The 17,837-nt window shown below is 39.5% G+C and overlaps 2 long non-coding RNA genes across 3 annotated transcripts in view; one reads left to right on the plus strand and one right to left on the minus strand.

Annotated features, from left to right (window-relative positions):
* Gm40767 overlaps window positions 1–17,837 on the minus strand; it is a 90,452-nt gene that overhangs the window by 49,084 nt on the left and 23,531 nt on the right. The gene's annotated exons all lie outside the window — the stretch shown is intronic.
* Gm31182 lies at window positions 155–6,787 on the plus strand. Of its 2 annotated transcripts, none has more exons than XR_872049.3 (3): window positions 155–1,012; window positions 3,799–3,925; window positions 6,355–6,787. It is a non-coding gene; the product is annotated as a predicted gene, 31182 (long non-coding RNA). The 2 variants fall into 2 exon arrangements; XR_872050.3 differs by having other exon boundaries at window positions 408–1,012; window positions 3,799–4,016.

Consider the following 17,837-nt stretch of genomic DNA (forward strand, 5'->3'; position numbering starts at 1 on the left):
AGAGGTATTTTCAGTTTTATTTATAGATTTATAAGGGAACAGGGCTGGGCACAAAACAGACAGTGAAAAAATATATGTAATGTGGACATGTGAACCACCTTTTTTTCCTTTTTTTTTTTTTTTTTTTTTTGGTTTCTTGAGACAGGGTTTCTCTGTGTAGCCCTGGCTGTCCTGGAACTCACTTTGTAGACCAGGCTGGCCTTGAACTCAGAAATCCACCTGCCTCTGCCTCCTGAGTGCTGGGATTAAAGGTGTGCTCCACCACACTGGGCTGATCCACTTTCATTATCTATGTTTGAGATACAACTTGACTTTGGGCCATTGGTAAATAAGAGACCTGATCAACTGATAAGCAAATCAGCTCCAGGGATTCATTATGTTAGTACATTTTTTGTAAAAAAAAAAATGTACTAAGAAAAATTAAAACATTTTAAAAACAATCACTATGTTTATTAATGTCATTGCCTCTTAACAAGGAAAAGCTGAGAAGGATTAATCTCAAAAACCCTATCTTTCTAATATTTAGGTCTTCTGACTATACAAAGACTTTCTTTGCTATCCATGGGAATCAAAGGTTGGGCCTGAGAGAATTCATGCAACTAGGGCACACAGCAGTATCGTGGGTTGAGTCCTGGCTGCACAAGAACAATAGGCCCCAGCACTTGTGAACATGAACTTATTTGGGGGAAGCATATGTGATTATGCTAAAGATATCAAGATGAAGTCACTCTGTATTTTAGGTATGTTCATTCAAGAAAATGAAGAGGGAGACTTTTGACCAGTAGGAATCTTGATTGTCAACTGGTTGAAGAAAATACCAAAGAGACACACAGAGATCACTTACACATCTGTGATGGTGCTACTTGACACGACTGGCGTGTGGGACAGCACCTGCAGTGGAAAACAACATTCCTAAATGTGAGAAACACTATCCAAGAGTCTACCAGTCCCAGTGGACAAAAGCAAAGGAGGAAGGCTGGGCACTGCAAGCTCAATTGCTCTCCAAGTGAAGGTATTTCTTCCTGTGATTGTTACCAATGGTTTCTGCCAGCGTGCTCAGCTTCGGAGTCCACATGACTATTGCTGCAGATCCTAGTTGCCTGAATTATTTCAGGTCTAACCTCTGTTTCTCATGGGTAGCAGAGAAGGCCTTTGTATGATCAGAATGTATGAACATTAGAAAAATGGTTTTTTTTTTAGATTAAACTTTTTTAGCTTTTCCTTGTTGAGATACAATACTGTTGCAGGATTTTCCCTGTGCAATCACATTAGGGCAGTGAGAGGCTTATGATTGGACAGGAGAAGGGAGACAGACTGAGGAGGTGAGGAGACAGAGAGAGAGATCTGAGGAGGAGAGGGAGAACCAGAATGGAGGCTGACACGGTGTTATCAAAAGGTTAGAATAATTGTGTTAAAGCGTTATCATTATCACTTGGTTCTGAAATTATTGTATTGGCATCTTGTAAATTGTGTTATTAGTGATACATAAATCTGACTGGCTAAATAAGCATTAAGAGTCTTGATTCTACATGGTAATTAGGTGTTAAGATGGCTAACCAGGGGTGTGTGGGGCTTGTGTGAAAGTGAGAGGAACTCAGAAAGGCCCATCTGAGAGATGGCCTGGTGGGAGCCACGTGGCCTCACAGGGTCAGCGAGTTGATGGGCTGAGAGTCAGATTGAGTGAGATCACCTGGCACAGGAGCTAGCTCTAGATATTTCCCAAAACAAAATGCCACTAGCAACTCGTCATAAACAAGCACAACACAGCAAAAACAGAAACAGTGTCAGGCTCTTCAGCTTTACCATGTGGGCCAACTCCAGCAACTCTCCGAATACTTCCAAGCCTGCAGCCTCATTGGTCCCACTTGTTCTGAAGCTTGCATCTTATTCTTCCGAGCAATGGAAGGGCTACAAATGGATCTGGCTCTTCAGCCTACAGACATTCATCGTGTTGGGATACAGCCTTAGATAATGTAAGCTCTTTTATAATGTATGCACATGCATACAGGACCCCGACTCATACAGATTTTGCTACAAGGAGTAGAGAGACTTTAACGTTATTCTACCTGACCATGTGGTTGGTTCATAAGTCTTGGAAGTGGCTTAAGGGAGAAATTTGGAAAAGTTTAGAGAAGAGGCTAGAGACCAGTAAACAGAGCTTAATAGACATTCCAGCGCAAGCTCAGTAGAACAGAACGCTGATAGGAATCTGCACACTAACGACTAGGCTCCAGGAGGCTCGGATGGGAGTGAGAAATCCACTGAGACTCAAACTAGAGGCAGTCGTGCTACTTTCTAACAAATAACCTTTGAGGGGATTTTGTCCAAGCACTGGGACTGTGTGAGGCTGGGCTTCAAAAGGGGAAAATCTAATTGGTACAGGGGAAGAATTTTCAAGACAGAAGAGCATCCTAGCTGGGAAACAGGATTAATAACTGTTTTTTAATAAGATTGATTATAAGAAGCAGGATTTTAAAAAAACATATTTGATGAACTTGCATTTTTGCAAGAACAAACTTATGGTTAAAGTTAGGACTTATGAAGTTTCTAGGGCGAGGAAAATGAAGTTACTGAAGATATTTGGTGATGTCATAATGCGATACAAGTCACACAAAATCAATAGGGAAGATTCCTGGAGGGCATCTCAGGAATTGGCTGGACCTCGTCCACAACAGGTTTAGGGATGTAAATGTTTTAACTTATTTGAGAGATTAGTTTCCTTTGAGAAGAGAGCACTGGGGTGCCCTGATTGCCTACTGATATGTTTGCTGGTGGTTAGCCAGCCAACTGAGGCACAAATGCAGAGGCCAAAGCAGCCATGATCCAAATTGCTCAGGCAGTTGGCAGGCCTTAGTGTTGTCCACATCTGAGAGATCAGAAAATGTTTGATGAAGTCGGATTCTCCGCATAAAATCCTGACAAGGTAGGTATTTCCCGAAGCTGTCAAGTGAAGTTAAAGGTACAGATCTAGGAAGTTAGTAATACCTATTAACAAGGACTATTTATCAAGAAAAACTGCAGACAGCAGGCAGATCCAGCCCAGGAATGAAGCCATGCAGAATGAATCTTGTATAGCCATCAGAGAAGGACTTCCCAAGCCCCCTTGGAGCTTACAATACAGGACCACAACTCCAGTCACAACCCAGAACCACATGATGTAATGTTTGCCCTGTTGGGTTTTGATCCTAGTCTTCTAACACCTCAGCTGCTTTATTGAAAATTGAAATGTTTATCCTATATCACCGTGCACTCAAAGTCTTCGATTTGCCTTTTGAGTTTGCTTAGCCGAAGGACTTCTTTGAGTCCGAGAGGGATATTTTTGAACTTGAACTTTTGAATTAATGCTGGAACCATCAAGGCTGTGGGAACTGTTGGAAATAACCTAAATACTTTGGTATTCCAGGATGGATATGAGCCTTTGTGGGACAGAGTGGGACATTGAGGTTGGATGTGAACAGTCCCACAAAAGAATGCATCTATGCAATTATTCCATCAATAAACTCATAGCTGATGAGATAGGACCTATGTGTAGGAAGCACAATGGGGCTTGCCCCATTATGTGTAAGCTCGGGTACCTGGGGTCTAGCTCTGGCTTCCTATTTCCTGGCTGCCTCATGGGAGCAGCTTTCCTCTGTGCCATGGCTTCCGTGCACCATGGCTTCCGCGCACCATGGCTTCCTGCCATCAGATCCTGCTTTGCCACAAACCTAAAAGCAAAGGAGCTAGATTACCCTGGGGCTGGAATGGGAGAAACAATGAGCCAACATAAATTCTTCCTCTTCTCAATTGTTTTGCCAGGCCTTTTGTCTCAGCAGTGAAAAAGTTTGCTTACACAGGTGAGGGGTTCTGTGAAAACAGAAGCAAGAAGAGAGCCACCGCAGCCATTAGCCAAGGAACAATAACAATTGCCGGAAGCCACCACAAGGTAGAAGAGGAACTGGCGTGCAATTTTGTCTCAGAGCTTCCAGAGGGAGCTAACCATGCAAACGCTTTGTTATCATCTTCCAGCAGAGCTGGTAGAGAATACATTTCTATTGATCCATCAGCTAATAGTATTTCTTTATGGTAGTTGTCAGAAATGTATACAAGGGGGAGGGGTTACTGAACCTCAATACTGACTCCCCCAAACGAAAACAATGTAAAAAGTTGTATAAATCGATACTCTGAGAAGAGCCATTATCGTTTGTATTTTGTACTAGGACAGTATCAGTTATGATTCCAAACTTCTATTTCCGGTAGCTGGGCTGCAATGATCATATAGAGCCATAAGCTATATTTTAATCAAGCTCCTTTAACCAGATTTATCCCTGATCCCAAAGCCACAGTGATAAAAAATTTTATTGCTTGCTTTTCAGATCTTATTGATATAAAATCATGATCTTATACAAAGTGGCTTTGAGTTTTCCCTGTCCTTATATCATCTATAACTCACATTAGTTTGTTTATTTGAGTGGCTTTGTAATAACATTATAAATCTACTTAAATGACCTATGAATGAAAATAAAACCTAGTGCTACTGATATAGCTACATATTTTTGCCATTGCTACATGAGCTGAGCATCTAATGGTTCATAATCATATATACAAATTCTTTGTTATGGAGAAAAGAATTAAAATTTAAAACTTATTTTAAAGTTTATTTTTATAATATACAGGAAAAAAATGAGTGTGTCTAACTCTGGGTTTCTACACGGAAAGCCCAATATTTTGCTTTAACATTTTCCATCAAACATAGTAAAAAAATTTGGCTTCTTGTTGTTCTGCAATCTGACATTTAGGCTTATGTTTTTTAAAATTTTTATGTTTCTCGTGTTTCTGATTCATTATGTTGTGCAGCGAGAGCATTTCTGTCTCATTTAGTATTCTGTTGAATCTGCAGAGATCTTACTACTTTCAATGTATAGACTCTGGTTTTCTAGCATAAAAATCAGCCCTTAAGTTGAAACTGTGGAGCACCAGCGTTTCTGGGTTTCATGGAGAGTAGCAAGGCTTGCTTCCTCCGACAGACACTCTCTAGCTGACATCTTACACACTGATGACCAAACAAAAGATTAGCAGATTCGAGGAAATTGTGTGTTTTCTCAGGCACCCACTGGCTTCTTCCAAAGAGAGTCAATGATCTTTGGCTTCATTAGAAGTCACTGGGAAATGCTGCCATCCATCCAATTAGTGAAGACACTGGGAAAAGTCCCTAACTAAGATGTGCATGGATGGTAATTTAAGAAACCAAAGGAAAGAGAGATACTGGGTATCAGCGAGGTTAGAGAGGAACTGGTTATATGAGGGCTCCTGCTGGAACTGAATACAATCCTCCTAGTTCATTGCTAGGCCTGATTTCCCTACGAGAAAATAGTGGAGATTCTGTACTATGAATGCCTTCTTGTGTACCTTTAGTTTTAAAAGCATATCCTTATATCTATGGAACTTTATGTATATGTGAACATATACAAATATATATATATGAACACTATTGTCAGATACCAGTGGGAGGAGAGGCCCTTGGTCCTGTGAAGGCTCGATGCCCCAGTGTAGGGGAATGCCAGGACAGGGAAGTGGGTAATGAGTGGGTTGATGAGCAGGGGGAGGGGGATGGGATAGGGAGTTTTTGGAGGGGAAACCAGGAAAGGGTACAAAATTTGAAATGTAAATAAAGAAAATATCTAATAAAACAGAAAAAGGAAAAAAACTTATAGTGTTATGTGTGTGTATGTGTATATATATATATATATATATATATATATGTTTATATTTGTTTATATACACACATATAAACAAAGAAAGATAGATAGATAGATAGATAGATAGATAGATAGATAGACAGACAGACAGAGAGGTATATATGAAGATACGTCACACTAACAGATTTTTTATAAAGTATTTATGGTACATATAATAATAGCCAAAATCTATAATTTCTCAACTAAACAATACCTCTAATATATATACTACTACTTTTTAAAGAATTTACAATACTTTAAAGTTGTCTAAATGACAAGTTAAAAAAAAAAAAAAAAAAAAAAAACCTCCTTGTTTTTTACTGTTTGCTTTGTATGGCCAGTGCCATTAAAATGAATTACACCAGAATTCTATTTCTGTAAACTTTTTCAGTTAAATTACTTATAGTAGGAAATTCTTTTCACCCTCGCTGAAGTGAAATAAATGCAAATTTAATTCATTAGATGATGAGACATATAAAAATCTTAACAGGAAATGTAAATGGAAATTGAAAGTGTGGAAAGGAGATTTGGTTTAATGGCACAACAGATCATTCAGCATAAATTGCCATACATACAAAAAATATCACCAGAATGTATTTCTCTGTTGTACACTAAAGGGTATCCATTTCTATTTCAGACACAAGTCTCACAGTCTTAAAAGGGATGAAACTGAAGATTTAAGTGGATGTGAGTGTCGCGGACCTCTGAGAACCAGCAAGTCCCCATTTTAGGAGAATGCCCCAATAAGCAAATGATTGAAAAAAGAGGCCTGGCTTTAATCTTGGTTTCCAGACCTGTCTCTGAGGTGAGGTGGGTATCATGCAACTTCTATGACCATCAGCTTCCTCACCTGTGCGAAATGCCATTTAAGTAATGTATTCAAAAACTTCTGGGCCTACCCTACCACAAAGGTTTCATAAGAATAAAGCAAAAGCAAGGTATAGAAATCTCTAGTGAGTTGTAAAACATTACAGAAGGGGGAGGTTTTAGCAGTAGCATGCATGTTCCAGATTTCCATCCTAGATGCCTGTACTGGCTGGTTTTGTGTGTCAACTTGACACAAGCTGATGTTATCACAGAGAAAGGAGCCTCCTTTGAAGAAGTGCCTCCATGAGATCCAGCTGTAAGTCATTTTCTCAATTAGTGATCAAAGGTGGGAGGGCCCCTTGTGGGTGGTGCCATCCCTAGGCTGGTAGTCTTGGGTTCTATAAGAAGCAAGCCAGTAAGTAACATCCCTCCATGGCCTCTGCATCAGCTCCTGCTTCCTGACCTGCTTGAGTTCCAGTCCTGACTTCCTTTGGTGATGAACAGCAATGTGAAAATGTAAGGTGAATAAACCCTTTCCTCCCCAACTTACTTCTTGGTCATGATGTTTGTGCAGGAATAGAAGCCCTGACGAAGACAATATGTCTTGGAATATCCACCTAGGTATTCTTCCACGATACCCCTAGTCTCCGAATTACAGGAAAGCAAGGAGCCCACTAACATCATTGGAATGCATACCATTGGAGCCATTATACCTCTCACATGATCTCCATAACAATCTCAGAAGGATATTTTACTAACTACACTTTATTTTTTAAAAAAAATTCAGCCAACCAACTTCCTAAAGTCATTCAGTACTAAGAGCTGAGAAACCTGCTCAAATCTATACTCCATTTTCTAGGGTTCCATGCAAGTGAAATATTCAGAGGTGGCAAATAAACAGAATCATGATCCCCTTCCATAGTCAGAGGCGGAGCTTATCTTTGCAGATCCGCACTGTGCCCTCCAGGGACACAATGCGAAACAGTTCTGCTACCTTAGCCCAGAGTTGCCTACAGCACTGCGGGTCCTGAGAACCTATGCTGGGTAACACACTCCGCTCTGGAATGACTGGGTAAGGGCAGCTGAAGATGAGCCAGTAGCTGCTGTTTACTTGTTTGGTAAAAAGTGTACAGTGCATTGAGACTTATGGATAACTTTTAGCCTGTGACCTACAAGCAGAATACACATTTGGGACACACCTAACACAAGGGAGGCATGCAGTCATACTGTGAGTGGGATTAAAAATTTAAAAAAAAACATAAAAAACCATAATTCTTCTCTGTAAAGACTGTAAATACACTGTGTGATGTGTGTGTGTTTATGTGGTGTGTTTGTGATGTGTGTTTGTGTTTGTGTGGTTTGTGTGTGTGTGATGACTATGTGATCGTGTGGTGTGTGTCTCTTGTGTGTCTATGTGTCTCTCTGTGTGTATAGTTAGTCATAAGTAGGCTGATGAGAATTTAATTAAGGAAAAAATCATATTGTTAAATATAAATGGCAATTGTGAAATTTAACACCTATATATTTTTTTTTTATCTTCAGAAAAGAAATGTCCAGGGGCTTGTGAGATAGTTCAATGGGTAAAGGTGATTTCTGCCAAAGCTTGCAGCCTGCATTGGAACTCATGGACTCACATGATGGAAAAAAAGAATAAACTCTCTCAATTTACCCTCTGATTCAACATGTGTGCTTGGACATCCACCTTCACAAAGTAAAATACTTAATGTTAGTATCTTTGGCATTAGGCAAATACTATATGTAATTTTTTGGGGGGGGGTTGTTTGTTTTTCTTTTTTCTTTTCTTTTTCTTTTTGATAACACAGGGTTTCTTTATGTAACCACAGATGTCCTGGAATTTATTCTGTAGACCAGTCTGGCCTCAAACACTCAAACTTACAGAGCTCAGCCTGCCTCTGCCTCTCTGCCTCTCTGCCTCTCTGCCTCTGCCTCTCTGCCTCTCTGCCTCTCTGCCTCTCTGCCTCTCTGCCTCTCTCTCTGCCTCTCTGCCTCTCTCTCTGCCTCTCTCTCTGCCTCTCTCTCTGCCTCTCTCTCTGCCTCTCTCTCTGCCTCTCTCTCTCTGCCTCTCTCTCCCTGCCTCTCTGCCTCTCTGCCTCTCACCCTCTCTGCCTCTCTGCCTCTCTGCCTCTCTGCCTCTCTGCCTCTCTCCCTCTCTGCCTCTCTGCCTCTCTCCCTCTCTTCCTCTCTGCCTCTCTGCCTCTCTGCCTCTGCCTCTCAAGTGCTAGAATTAAAGGCATGCACCTCCACTGCCCAGGAGCTTTCTTTTCTTGTTGGGGGAGGAGTTGTTCTATATTATAGAGTTGGGATACTTTCATTTCAAATGCTTTGTAAAGGATCAGTTTGAGTGTAAAGCCCAGAACACTTCATTATGAAGTTGCTGATACTGTATCATCAGCCTTGCTTGTTACCAAGCAATTGAGGAAGACAGCACTTTAAAACATCTAGAAAACAGAATTTGTGACCTCAGAAAAAGCAATAATTGTTTTGCAAATGAAAAGCCATTTCCTCAATCCAGCCAGTAACTTAATCTTCAGATGCAAATGTGGTGTGCATCATCGACTAACCTGAGGAGGAAGCACCTGTCTGCCTCAGTGCCAACAACATATCTCGGCTTGACAGTTATTAATTTCTAGTCAAATTATCCTGGAATAGGGTCAAAGACAACTAATGGTTTTCCTTTACATTCCCGGATATGTTGTTTGTCGGTGTTCAGAATGAAGTGTTCTATAAAGAGCTGAAGCTGAAACCACAACCTTCTGTGCTCTCTCCACCAGAGAATAGCCAGATTAATAAACGCACTAACACTTCCCTGTGTCTCCCATACTTCTACTAACAAACCTATCAGGATGTTTGCCCCTTCTTGATCTAAAATTACAAATTTTTGGTTCTATATACCAAGGACAGAGAATTAAAAGATCTGTTATTCTTTTCCTTCTTGTTGTTGTTATTCTTTGAACTTGAAATTCTTAATGTATTATTCTTCATCTATTTTGTGAAATTTTTGTATATGTATTATATATATATATTGATCATCTCTACCCCCTATCTCCCCTTTGAACCCCTCCCAGACTACCTCCATATCCTTCTCCCAACTTCACGCCTTCTTATTTTGTTATTTATAATATACTGAGGCCAATTAATGCTGCATATGAGTGCTATCCACTGAAACAAGGGGAACCAACCAGGACCACAACTCTGAAGAAGACTAACTCCCTACCTTTCCCCACAGTCAGGAGTAGGGGTTTCATAAGCTCCTCCTCCATCTATATTAAAGTATTGGCTGGCTTGATCTGGTAAAGGTCATAATAGGAAGCTACAGTTGATGTTATATCATGTGTATAATGCCCATATCTTATCCAGAAGACAGCTATCCTCCCCACAGTGATCTGTCTCTTAGAGCAGTGGTTCTCAGCCTTCCTGATGCTGTGACCCTTTAATATAATTCCTTAAGTTGTAAAGACCCCAACCATAAAATTATTTTCACTGCTACTTTATAATTATGCTACTGTTGTAAACCATAATGTAAATATCTGGTCTACAGGACTCTGATATGCAACCCCTATGAAAGGATTGTTTGGCCTTGATGGTTGTAACCCACAGGTTGAGAATCGCTGCTCTTAGGATCTTTCTGAGGCCTCTTTTCCATATTACCTTTGACTCTTGCAGGAAGATAGTAGAGTCGATAGTGACTGTGGTGCTTAGCCCTAAATGGAATAATGAGATGAAGCCTTTTCCCTCACAGCTCAGGAAACAACATGAATGAGGATTTTGAACACACTATAAAATATTTAAAAGTAAAGGACACTTATCCTAACTCCCAATGCCACAGTCCTTGTAGTTTAGGTTATATCGTGGTAGCATTAGTGAGTAGACTGTTACACAGGCTTTTCCAGGTGGCTTGCAATAATTTAAACAAACTGTATCTTACATGGTGGCATGGATATAATGCCAATTCATTTTGGCTTTTATAAATTTAATGGACCCACATGTGATTCAACACTAGGCAACCATAGCAGTGTAGGGGTTTGAGAGATGCAAAGTACAAAACACATGAAACTCAAAAAGAACGAAGACCAAAGTGTGGACACTTTACCCCTTCTTAGAATTGGGAACAAAACACCCATGGAAGGAGTTACAGAGACAAAGTTTGGAGCTGAGACAAAAGGATGGACCATCTAGAGACTGCCATATCCAGGGATCCATCCCATAATCAGCCTCCAAACGCTGACACCATTGCATACACTAGCAAGATTTTGCTGAAAGGACCCTGATATAGCTGTCTCTTGTGAGACTAGGCCGGGGCAGCAAACACATAAGTGGATGCTCACAATTCAGCTATTAGATGGATCACAGGGCCCCCAATGAAGGAGCTAGTGAAAGTATCCAAGGAGCTAAAGAGATCTGCAACCCTGTAGGTGCAACAACAGTATGAACTAACCAGTACCCCGGAGCTCTTGACTCTAGCTGCATATGTATCAAAAGATGGCCTAGTCGGCCATCACTGGAAAGAGAGGCCCATTGGACATGCAAACTTTATATGCCCCAGTACAGGGGAACACCAGGGCCAAAAAGGGGGAGTGGGTGGGTAGGGGAGTGTGTGTGGGGGGGTTAATGGGGGACTTTTGGGATAGCATTGGAAACGTAAATGATGAAAATACCTAATAAAAAATATTTAAAAAAAAAGATTGAGAGATGCAAAGTAAAATGGGAAGAGACTTTAGCACAGAGGGCATTTACCATCTGAGGGAGGAGCTCACTAAGGCACCCTTGAACGAGTTACAGTGTCTCTCAACTTCAGTTGCATCTCTTTTTTTAAAGTGGTTGAAAGCAATGTCAATTATTGTGAAATTGTAACAAAATTCCCTGTGTTGTTTAAGAGGTGTGTGTAATTTTCTTCAAAACTGGCAATCTGTAGCGCTTTGAGAGTCCAGAATAAGTCACAGCCCAGCCAATAAGAATATACCCTACTTGCTAGAATTAAAATTTGTATTCAAACTGCAAATTGTTTGATCAGCGACTATATTGCACTGACAACAAGTGTTTCTGGATCTAGAGGAAGTGGCTGTCCACTTTCTTGGCCACATCTCCTAAGATGAAAGCATTAAGGTGCTCTTCATGGCTGAAGTATCACACAACATCTTAAATATCTGTTTATTATACATTGGAACAATTTTTAGACACTGGGGGTTTTAATCAGGTTTTTTAAATAGGTTATTAATTGAAATGGGATTACACCACTTTACCAACATCCTTTCCTCCCTACAGTCCTTACAGCTACCCTACTTCAAACCCCTCCTCTGTCCCCACTCAAGGTGTCTCTTTTTTATTTATTATTATTTTTACATGTATGTATGTATGTATGTATGTATGTATATACACAAATATATATATGTGTGTGTGTGTGTGTGTGTGTGTGTGTGTGTGTGTGTGTGTGTAACATGCTGAGTCTATTTTTGTTGTTTGTGTGTATGTAGTTGAAAGGCTGACCACTATGCATTGGACATAATCAGGGGTCACAATTTTCAACAGATAAGTTCTTCTAGGACTATGATCTTCTACTCTTTCATTTTCTGTAGGGTTTCAGTGTTACTGAAATATCTATCAGTCAAAGCATTCAGGGCAAACATTATTACAAACTCAAAAACATCATCTTATAAAAGTCTAGGATCCTTGTTTTATAAAGAAAGGAGTTGAAAAGACAAAGAACCTGGAGGCAAAGGCCTGAGGATGGTCATGCCTTCGGGCAGATGCCAACAGAAGTGAGCTGCAGGAATAAAGTAAGAACCTGGAGGCAAAGGCCTAGGGTTGCTGAGCCTTTAGGGCAGACATCAAGAGAGACATGAAGTGTAAGGTTAAGGGGAGTTTGGGATTATACTGCTATCAGATTCTTAGGACTCATGACTAGAGGTTTCCTGGGAGAAGGCTGATCTCAGATTTAGTTCTGAAGTGGGGTTTCAGGCTTCATGGCATAGTGAACTGCTGACTTCAACAAGCTTATGTCTGCTGCCTCTATCTTCTCTTAGAGCAAGAGTCAGGACAAGAGACTGTTGTGATAGAACATGTAGACATTAGTGTCTCTCCTATTTCAGATCCCAGGGACACGATAAGCTTTTGGAGAGACAACAAGCTATATGGTAAAAGAGAAATTGGAAGAAAATAAGAAACGCTGGTCCTTAACTGGCAAACAAAGCTGTCTCTTAAATGAGGAAGGGGAAAAAAGACCCCCTTGTCCATGGTATTCATCTGAAGGACTATCTCCTATTAAGTGTATAGGGGGCTGTTTTGCCCTATATGTACTAGATATATATGTATACGTGTATATGCAATATTATATATGTATATGATATAATGAATCATATATATTATATGTGTATATGATATATCATATGTATATAGAAAATGTCATATATTATATATGTATGTAATGTGTCTTACACACATATGTGGATAAATGTAGTATATTAACATATATTATATGTGCATGTATGTAATATAATAGGATTTACAGATTATGCATGTCTCAGGAAAAAGTATGAGTTTGAAATAGCAAAAGAAGGAAAAGAGAAAGATGGAGGTGAGGCAAGAAAATTGATGCCAATTTTCCCTTAAAGTAATCTCTACCTTTATTTGTCTTTATCTATACTATACAGAAGACATACAGTAGTAAGTTTATTGCCCACAGCACTTCAAATCATATCTAAGCATACAAACAAATTTAGATATTTTTTTGTACAATGAGGAAATGTCTTAAAGTTTATATCTCTTCTGGCTAGTAGAATCCCATTCTGATACTCCTCTTAATTGTTGAGTTAAATGAAATCTTTGACATATATTGCCTTTATATTTATAGAAGGGTCATGATTTTCCCCTTTAAAAATACTACCCTTGGCCTATGTACATAGCTCACTTTTGTGCCACTTTCCTGAATGCACAAGGTCATAGGTTCAATTCCCAAAATGACCCATAAAAAAAAAGCCTAACTAAATTGGTGGTATGTATATTATGTATGTATATGTGCATATATATATATATACATATATATATATATATATATATATATATATATATATATATATATATAAAATCTCCCCCAAAAAAGCCTACCGAAATTGGTGGTATATATACATACATATATAGCATGAGGGATCTGTAACCATCAGAATTTTTAACTATAAACCAGCCTGATGTGAAGCTATAGCTCACAAAAAAAAACTAAACATTTTTTAAAATAAATATTAAATGTTATTTGGTCAATATTATTTCTGTGTTTATTTACCATGCCCTCACTTACTCTTTCTTATCTTTTCACTTACTTAATCTCTAATGTAACATATTGAACATAGTTGAAACACATGGAAAACAGGGGACCACTCAAAGTTATGTCATGTTGTTATGTCGTGCCTTCTGAGAAGAGTGTTTCAAAAACTTTTATATAGGCCAAAGATACATATACCCTTAAAATTTATAATTGATATTTAACAATAAATATCTTTAAAATAAATAAATAAATAAAATCTTTAACAAGATCTTACAAATTCTATATTTAAAATATTAGTTTAAATTTTACATAATAAACCTGTTTTAATCGCCTAGAAAAACCTTCCTTTATACACATTATAAATGTCCTTAGAAGAGTCATATTTCTTTGTTTTTAATAACTCAGACGTGTTGGCGTGCTTTAATCTAAACATTTGGAAAATGGAGATCTGTGAATTTGAGGGCAGCCTGGTTTGCATAGTGAGTTTCAGACCAATCATGGGGTTACACAGTTAGACCCTGTCTCAAAAGAGGAAAAAAGAAAGAAAGAAAGAGAGAGAGAGAGAGAGAGAGAGGCAGGGAGGGAGGGAGGGAGGGAGAGAGAGAGAGAGAGAGAGAGAGGGAGAGAGAGAGAAAGAAAATGAAAGATGTAACCATGCCCATGTTGCTATCTTGAACATTTTTATTCTGGCTTTCTTAACTAATGACTCAGTGTCAATGACCTTTAAGCCTCATGGAGGATTTAATCCATACTTGCATACGTGCTCCAGAAAGCACACGGACAAGCTGAGATCAATTTGGGCAAATATGCACTGTCCTTGTAAGCCATAATTATTTGAAAGTCAGTTAATTCCGCAATACAGTGAGAAGTAGGCACTTTAACCTTTGGCAAAAGTAACTTGCCTCCACGTCTCACCAAGGTGAATCTCGACCCGATATATCTTAGCAGAATAAATACATTTGGCCCTTTCTTAATATAGCAAGATGCAAAGGGAAATCAGATAGAAGAAGTGAATAACCTATTACATCCGATGGTCCAAAGTCATATCTTTTTTTTTTCAACAGTAAAGACAAATTAATTTTGTCTCTTGCCTTGGCATTTATGAATGCTAATTTAATCACAAAACTTTAGACTTCCTGTGAGAGAACTCAAAGCCACATTGTGAACATGATTTTCACATAAGCTTTGTTCCTTTCTCCAAAATTAGAAAGTAAAATAAAAAAAAAAAATCCATGCCTGTATTAGACCTTGGGCAAAATTAGCATAGCCCTGCCATCTCCTGTTAGTTGATTCAGTACTCTGGGGAATCGTGTCACCATCTGGACCGGAGTGCATATGGTCAGAGGGAGGCCTGAGAGAGTGTCCTCAAGAAGACCCAAGCTGACTGAGCCACCTGTTATCAGGATAAGTGAGGGCAAAATACATAGTCGCACTCGCCACCGTCTGTCCCTCATCTCCAGAAAGCCAGTCCTTTCACATCAAGGCACGGCTTTAAGGGCAGAAGATTGACTCCGTGGAACTGAGATTGTGAGTCTTCCCAACAGAACAAAGTAGAGGATAGTCTATTATGCGCAGTAAACAACAAAGTCAGTCTGGGGATGTCAGGAAGGTAGAGGTTGCTGGCTTGGAGATGCAGGAAGGCGAGCATTATTCAGATCACAGATGCTCAGAAAAACCAGAAAGTGCAGTAGCTGTAAACAAGGTGAGGGATGCAGGATCTAAGCAGAGATGCTCATTTATGACCCATGTGGCAAAATATGGGACAACAGAGTGGGCAACAGAAGGGATTTTGATGGCCAGTGACCGATGAGAGGCTGTGCTCCTCTATGCCTCCCGAGGAGCAGACATCAAAAAGACAAAAATTATTGGTATCCAAAGATCTCCGGACACCTTTCCCCAGAGTTATCCACGAAGAAACCGGTGTGATCTCAAAAGGAAGCAGGAAAAATTTGAGGACCTACTGTTGGGGAGGTGAGTACCCCAAATAGCAAAACACAGGCATTAGGCATTGATGTGAACTCACAAAATCCCAGTCTCTCAACAGTACTGAAATTGCAGTCAGTCTCTGCAGACATAAACTCCTTCCAGGAGATTTTGTTGACAGACAGGCACAGCTTCTTTTAGGAATTCTCTTGTTCACAAGGGTAGCACAAACATTTCACCAGAATAATTATGACTCTGTTTTTGTGTTGAGGTTTTACTTTCATAATCACGTTCATAAATATTGAATTCTTACTATATATTAAAATGACTGTCCTTCCTTTTTTTCCTCCGTATATCAATACTTGGGGTCTTAGATTGACCCACTGACTAAATTGGGTATCCCAAAATCACACTCAATCAATCATCATCCTGACTTCATACTGACACTTGGGGCTACCTCATCAGAAGGACGAGGGATAAGAACAGGGGGTAGGAGTTGGCTGGGCAGTTTACGGTAAAGACACCCCTCCCTGCAAAGAAGTAACCAATCTCTCTCTCTCTCTCCCTTTTTTTACTAGAAGTCAGAAATATCCTTGGGGTTCCTGACAGCTCCATCTTTTCCTGAAGCCAAAAAAACATGCCAAAAGTGCTTTGGGAACTCTGCCCTCTGGCTTCATTCCTAAATTATTCTAGAACCTTTAGAGAGACACAGTGTTTAAATAGTAATGAGGACTTGTTAAGAGGAAAACCCCTTTTGATGAAGAAAATAGAGTCCCTGGCCTGGGAGCAGAGCTATTTCCAATGAAGCCAAGTCAGTCTCCTGGCCAGCAACCCACACCTAGGAAGGGAGGCTTATCTTAAAGCACTCTACTGAAACAGATGAAATAATTCTTTGTACTTTGGGCCCAACTCAGGTATTAAGTCAACTATTTCTAAACAAGTACCCCTAGAGTGCACATTGACATTTGGTGCCTAAGTTTGCCCCTCAAGACATGGTTCAATTCAAGTCATAAGACATTCAACTGTGGCCTTTTGACTGTCTGTGAGTGCTTATGCTTTCTTGGTTTGCCTAAAGTCATATTCAACTATCAGGTGGCACAAGACCGAAAAATAGAATAAGCACTTTTGATCTAAACTAATGTGACTGGGCCTTATGTAAGAACCTGGCTGTCCTTTTCCCATTTTCTATATGGACATGGTCTTCAGCTATAATAGGCAATCTTATGAGGGAGACAGGCTTTTAAAAATTCTCAAAAGGATCAAATACAAGCATATGTCCGAGAGAAAGATAAAATATCACCACAAGTAAAATGTAGAGATTTATTGGTGTGCTTTAGCAAGCTGTAATAGAAAACGCTGAGAACCTGAGAGTATATCACTAACAGAGACAGGGTAGAAGTCTTATTTCCATCACACTCTGTTCAATAAATCAAGTGGCCCCAACTGCCTTCAGCAAGTTTCTTTATTCTCCATGAGTTGCTGTCAATTGTCAAGCTCAGTTTATCACATGTAAAATAGTGTCTTATAGGCATGTTTGCTATACATAAAAACACTAGTCAACATGTAACTTTCACTTACTTATTTATTTATTTATTTATTTATTTATTTATTTATTTATTTTGGTTGAGAGGATTGAACCCAGAACCTAACGAAGGCTTAGCAATAGTTGTATGGCTGAGCTCCCTCTCCACCCTCCCGCCTGGCACCACTTTATTTCAAAATGAAATAAGTATGTACAAGGCAATATAGTTATGTGATTTTTAAAAAAAAAAAAACTTGGCTTTGATAGTGATGAAATAATTATAAGAAGGCAATCAAATGAGCTGCAAACACGAATAATGGTGACCCTTAGTTATGTCTAATGTTGAAAGATCAGAACTCTCCAAACTTGGTAGCAGAGGCATGACCAGTAAATAAAGTTTGGGGTATTGTCTTAGGATTTCCATTGCTGTGAAGAGACACCCATGACCAGGGCAACTCTTTTTTTTTTAAGACTTATATTTTATGTATGTAAATACACTGATGCTCTTCTCAGGCACACCAGAAGGGGGTCATCAGATCCCATTACAGGTGGTTGTGAGCCAACATGTGGGTGCTGGGAATTGAACTCAGGT

Source organism: Mus musculus, chromosome 10 (assembly GCF_000001635.26).
Source record: "Mus musculus strain C57BL/6J chromosome 10, GRCm38.p6 C57BL/6J".
Lineage (NCBI taxonomy): Eukaryota > Metazoa > Chordata > Mammalia > Rodentia > Muridae > Mus > Mus musculus.